Source organism: Pteropus alecto, unplaced genomic scaffold (assembly GCF_000325575.1).
Source record: "Pteropus alecto unplaced genomic scaffold, ASM32557v1 scaffold3, whole genome shotgun sequence".
NCBI classification, from domain to species: domain Eukaryota; kingdom Metazoa; phylum Chordata; class Mammalia; order Chiroptera; family Pteropodidae; genus Pteropus; species Pteropus alecto.
Genome location: NW_006442484.1, coordinates 35,997,162 through 36,003,299, shown reverse-complemented (window position 1 = coordinate 36,003,299; position 6,138 = coordinate 35,997,162). Strand labels below are relative to the sequence as shown.

The window sequence follows — 6,138 nt, the reverse complement described above, 5'->3', positions numbered from 1 at the left end:
GTATAATACTTAGTAGAATTTCTGGATTCCATTAACTTCCTCTGAAGAAAGTTGATTGTTTTCAGACAGTAACTTATTGGCTGTTAACCTTGAACTGCAGAGGCTTGGTTTTACACTTTATTAGAAGAGATTTGTTTTGTTTTTATTTTTGTTCAAGATAATTATTTTAATCCTGGCACATCATCTATAGTCTTAAGGCATGATCTTGTGATATTTCACTGAGAAGAACCCAAATTCAAAATTTTATTTTTCCATTTACGCAAAGAAACTGAGGTATCTGCTTAACCGTCGATCCAGCTTCTCACTTGCTGTTTTCCACTATTATCATTAGATTCTTTATGCATGCACAGTTTGGGGACTAGCCAGTAATCTGAGGATGATTATACACAGGTTTAGAGTCTATCCCTTCAGTGCCCTCTTCCTTTCTAGGATTTTCACACTCAATTTCCAGCAACTCTGGCAGCCCCAAACTCTGTCCTTGAGATCACGCCACTGAGACAGCAGTTTTCTGCTTGAGTTATAGTCACCTCATGCCATGTGAACTAGAATGCATTTTAGTAGAAAAGTAGAACTCACTTTTAAGAGATAATTCCCTTTAATTGTATGCTTCTATTTATTTAATCTCCTATGCCTTCAAATAGTTATTTTTCAAAAAATATTTTGTTTAGAGTTTATAATTGTTATCTGGGAGAGGGTTAGGTTATAGCAATAAAAGCTACTTTACCATACCCAAACCAAAACTCTTTAAATTTATATCTATAAATAAAGAAAAAATGACCAATTAAAGAATGATAAGAAGATAGAAGGAAACATAAATGATAGTAATTTACTGGTTTATTAGAATTGTATATGTAATATGCCTTCCAGTAGTTTTTTTTGAGTTTTAGCAATCTGGTTTTGTTTTTATTTGAATAAGTGATAGAAATATTATTTAGTTCAAATCAGCTATGAAATAAGTTGATAAAAACAGAAAAAGTCAAAGAAATATAGAATTTGGCTCTATAGCCCCACACTAAAATCTGATTTTTAGACTGACTTTCACATCAAGTTTTAATTCTAGGGCTACTTGGAATGATTTCAGTAACAATATCTAAGACTTCAAAGGAGAAATAAGTAATTTTTTTTCACATTTTGTGGAGGAAAAAAAGATTTCTCTTTTTATGACTAACAGAATTAATTTATCAACAATAAAATGCCAACCAGTGATTATTGTGTGCAGCTGCATTTGCTAAGTATATAACAAAAATGTGTTTAAGAGATATTCACGAGAAATAATTATTTTCAAAGATTGAAATAATAAAAATCTCACCCTAAACATTAAACTTCCCAACAATGCCCACATTGTGGCTACCTTTTCTATTATTTAAACTTGGCCCTTTGTTCTTAAAGCCTCCTTTTCTTATTGGGCTTGTAAATGAATGGGAAGGCTTCTTCTAGGAAGGAGTTTAAAAAGTAATTTTCTGGGTAAACACTTTTACACAAACAATCCCTTCTTTTAAAGATAAACATTTGAGCATTATATGCACAATTATAGTTCTTTAAGCTAAATTGCCATACATCATTGGGAAAATTTGTATTTATATTTTCTTTTTCAGCTCAACATTATTTACCAAATAGACCAGAAATAATATACAATTCAAATTTGAAACACATGTTGTCTATAAGAAAAAAAATCAATGTTATTAAATTGATTAAACACAAAATTTTGTTTGTATTTTTTCTTTTTGATTTATATGCATATTTTTATTCCTAACAGTTTTCTCTTTTTTTCTTTTTTCTCCCCTGCAATACAGTTAAAATAGTAACACTAATTCAAAATGGTACTGGCTAAGAACTTTTCAGTATTGGCCCATTTGATCAGATATTTGGACATTAACTCTCTAATTGGCTCCATATGGCATTTCTCTCTGTGAAGATGGGACTGAGAGTTTACTAATTTTATTTTACATGTAATGTGTTTACATATGTTTGTATTTCTCTTATCTCTTGATAATATGCCTCTTGTTCTTCCTTTCTCCCCAACCCTCACCGCTCAGTCTATCATTTCATAAGTATTTATTATGCTAATGGCCTTCTTTCTAATTCATCATACTCTCTGGGTAGGTGTTCATCATTTGCCTCTGTTGCTAAGTACAAGTCTTCTTTTCAAAAACTGTTTACTGTCAAATTTCTCCCTGGTTGTTAATCAGGTAGAGTGTAGTAAAATTCTTGGTATTCTTTGGCATCTACTGGTTGGAGAAACAGAGAAGGCATGCATTAGGCAAAGAAAAATGTACGTATCCAGCTCTGGGCTCTTTTCGGGAAATTCTTATGTCAGGTCTTCATCTTCCTTAATATGTATTGTGCTTGTTGATGCTTCTGCTAAAATATATTTACAGTTTTTAGTAATTTGTATCTGGTGAATTCTTAATGCAGTAGATTGGACACAGAGGATTATGGTTATGTTTTGTCTCTTATTTCCTGCTATGTATGTGAGTGACTGTTCTGTTCTGTATTTTGCAATAGTTTAACACATTTTATCAAAGACACCTAAAAATGATTGTGCTATTTATATAATACCAATTGCATGAATAAAATTAAGCAGCAGCAAATTCTGATTGAATATATGTTTGTTATATCACCTATTTCTGTCACCTGCTTGTCCCATAATATTTGTTCAATTTTGAGTTGCATTTATATAACATGATTGAATATTTTCATACAAATGATGCATACAATATGGCATTGTGTTATCTGTAGCTTCCCTGAATTTAGGGAGTAAAGTTTATTCAATTCATAGTTACTGAACTCTCACAGGTGCATGCTACTTATTGTAACATACTTTCCAAAGTGATCCTTGCCAGAGTTAGAGCCACATTCATCTTATGCAACTCCTCTAAATTTGTTGAAACATTTAAGAGGCTATATGTTAGAGGAAATATTAACAATAGTTCAATTTTTAAAAATTATACTACTAGATGTTTGGCATCTAGATTGCAAACAGATTACATCTCTTGATTACTGGCCAAATCGACTCTATCGATATTGCTTCTCTGTCCCATGCTGAGTAGGATGTTAAGGGCCTATTCTGTTTTAAGACAACAGAGTAATAAATTAATAATTAAGAGACTAGGCGTGGCAGCCCTTTTGCTGTACATTTTCCAACATTGATGTAGACCGAAGAACTATTGGTTTACACAATTTGTTCATTTTTCTAACATTATGAGGCTATGAGCCCATAACTGTAGTTACACCTTAATTATTTCTAGGTGGTATAATTATCTTACTAAGAGAGACTAAAACAACCATGAAGAAAATATAAGAGTCTTAAATAAAGTAAAAATTCATGGCCTTTGAGACCAAAGAAGGGTTAGCATGTATACCAAGGGTTTTCCATGTTGGGGATTATAAAAAAATAACAATGTTTTATTGTTACTTAGTATTCCTAAACATAATTAAGAAAGAAATAATAAAACATCTATAAATTCAAATTTTTAAAATAGAAAAGAGAGGAGGAGATTGTCTATTGAACATTGAGTTGGAAATTATCATCATCCCTAGTAGATGATCAATCATTCAGCTTCTGTTTGGACTCAGAATGATGGGAAAATCATTATCTCATGAGCAAATCTGTACCATCCTTAGACAAACTTAATTGTCATTAAAAAAATTTAATCAATACTTGTTTATGAGAATTAAAAGCAAAGGACAAGCTAAAATAGTATGCCTTATCATATGTATATAATAATATATGCATATATAATTATATAATTATAATTACATATAATTATATAAAATGTCATGCCTTATCATATATATTATATATATCATATATATAATCTGCTTTTATTGAAAAGCAAACTTATGCTCTGTTTCTTGCTGCATGGAAACACCAATGTGAAAATAAACAAGAAAGAAAATAAGCAATCTAAGACTGTGACTTTCCTGTTTCATGCAGGTTGAGTTTGAGTTTGAGATTAAATGCAGGTTAGTTTAAGTTTGAGATTAAATGATATGTACTCTTTGTTGTTGCTTTTCTTATTGATAAAGAATTCCATAATTTTCTATTCCTTTACTAAGTAAGTATAAGCATACTAAATGCCAACCTTCTTGCTAAATAAGTTTTAAAATATAGCTCATAACTGTATTATCAACCTCGAAATATACATTGACACCTTTTTGGGAGGGGATTTGTATAAAGCTAATTTAAATTAGCTCAGTTATTAAACACTCTAAGCTTTTTTTACCTCACTTGACTGATAATAAGGTGACTTTGTGATGGTGGATCAAGTGGTATTAGGGGTAAATTATACTCTGCTTCCCCTCTTTCCCATTCACTTGCTTCCATCCACTATCCTTTAAGTGTGTCTTCTTTCTTAGAACATTCCAGAGGTATTCATGTTAGGATTTTCAAAAGGTCCTCCATAAATAGCATTATTCTTTCCTACTTAGTAATTTGAGAAGTAAATCAAAAGAATAATAGCATGGGAGATAAAATATTGCCTTTGTTACTGACAGTGAACAGATTATTCTATGGCATTAGGTCTGTTCATTTGGCAGACTGATATCCCCAACACCCCTGCCCTGCAGGTTTGCTAGCAACCCAGGACAATTGGACTAGGCCACCATCCCAAAGAGGCAACGCTCTTGGAGGAGTAGTGATATGGGTGTCTGCAGCAGACAGCTTGCTCTCAAGAAGGAAGGCAGAGGTAAGCCAAACATGCCTGGTTAATTGTCTCAAATTTAGCCATCACGACACACCATCTCACTTCCTAAAGACAAAGAGAGGTGATTAGTATGTTGAGAAAAAATTCCTTCTCAGGGAAGCCAGGAGTAGAGGGAAAAAGTTTTCTCAATTAATATGTTCCATGAAAAGAAATGGGAGAATGTTTCTCTACTGATCACAGAAGCTTCAGAACACTATTTCCTTCCAAAAGGTTACCGTTTCAAAGGGGATATAAGATAAGGTTAAAAAATATTGGTTGACCCTATATTTTACTCATTTTAACTAGTTTCCTCTCCAGTTAGTAAATTTTTCTTATAGGAGAAGTCACAAGCACCCAAAATCCCTCAGTAAGTGCCTGATATTATCACTGTTTTCCAACATTTATGCATCTGCAGCCATTTATTAACAGTTAATTACTTCCTTCATTATTTCAATTCAGCCTGCATTAAAAAATATCTGTTTAAAAGGAGGTATTTACATCATGACTTTTTAGAGCAACAGAGTTTCTTAGTAAACACCTAATCCTATGCTCACATTAAACATAAAGAAGCTGAAGTTATCATAAAGAAATTGAAGTCAAGAGAGATAGATTTATATGAGGTCATAAAATTAAAGCAATAAAATACTTTTTAAAAGAAAACAACCATTTCCTGACTATAAAATGCATTAAGTGACTAGAAGATATAGACTTCAGAATAAATTTATTTTACATATGTATATTTCAATTAATATTTGCAACTCTATATGTATTATCATTGTCCTAATTTTATAGTTAAGGAACTGAGAATCAGAGTTATAAAACTTATTCAAAAACAGAAGCCTAATAATTTGCATATTTCTGACTTGATCTTATCTGTCCGACTCCAGAGACCTGAGCTCTTTATAGTAAACTTGGAAAATATAAAACTATATAAAAAAGACCATAAAATAACACAAAATTTCAAGAACTAAAAATATCCGTCATCAACAATTCGATATGTTTTTACAATAATGTTTCTAATTTACATATTGACATGTTTTATATAATTGAAATTAGGGTTTTAGTATATATTTTTCACTTTTTAATGAGGTAAAATTTACTTTTAAATTATACAATTTAGTCTACAGCCATGCCGCCCTGAACAAGCCCGATCCCGTCTGATCTCAGAAGCTAAGCAGGGTTGGACCTGGTTAGTACTTGGATGGGAGACCGCCTAGGAAGACCAGGTGCTGTAAGTGTAAAAAATTAAAAAAATAATAATAATAAGGGATTGGAAGCTGACAAGGTCCTTGCAATCTGTGAGGTCAACCAAGGGTTACTTCACCTAAAAATAAACAAATTATACAATTTAGTGAATTTTAACATATTCACAAAGTTGTTTAATCATCACCACTGCCTAAGTCTATACATTATTGATTACCCAAAAAGAAACCCCGTATGCGTTAATAGCCAT

General features: G+C 31.7%; 1 pseudogene; it reads left to right on the top strand.

Moving 5' to 3' along the window:
• Positions 1–5,804: 5,804 nt before the first annotated feature.
• LOC112470401 lies at positions 5,805–5,923 on the top strand (annotated as a pseudogene).
• The last annotated feature ends 215 nt before the right edge of the window (positions 5,924–6,138 follow it).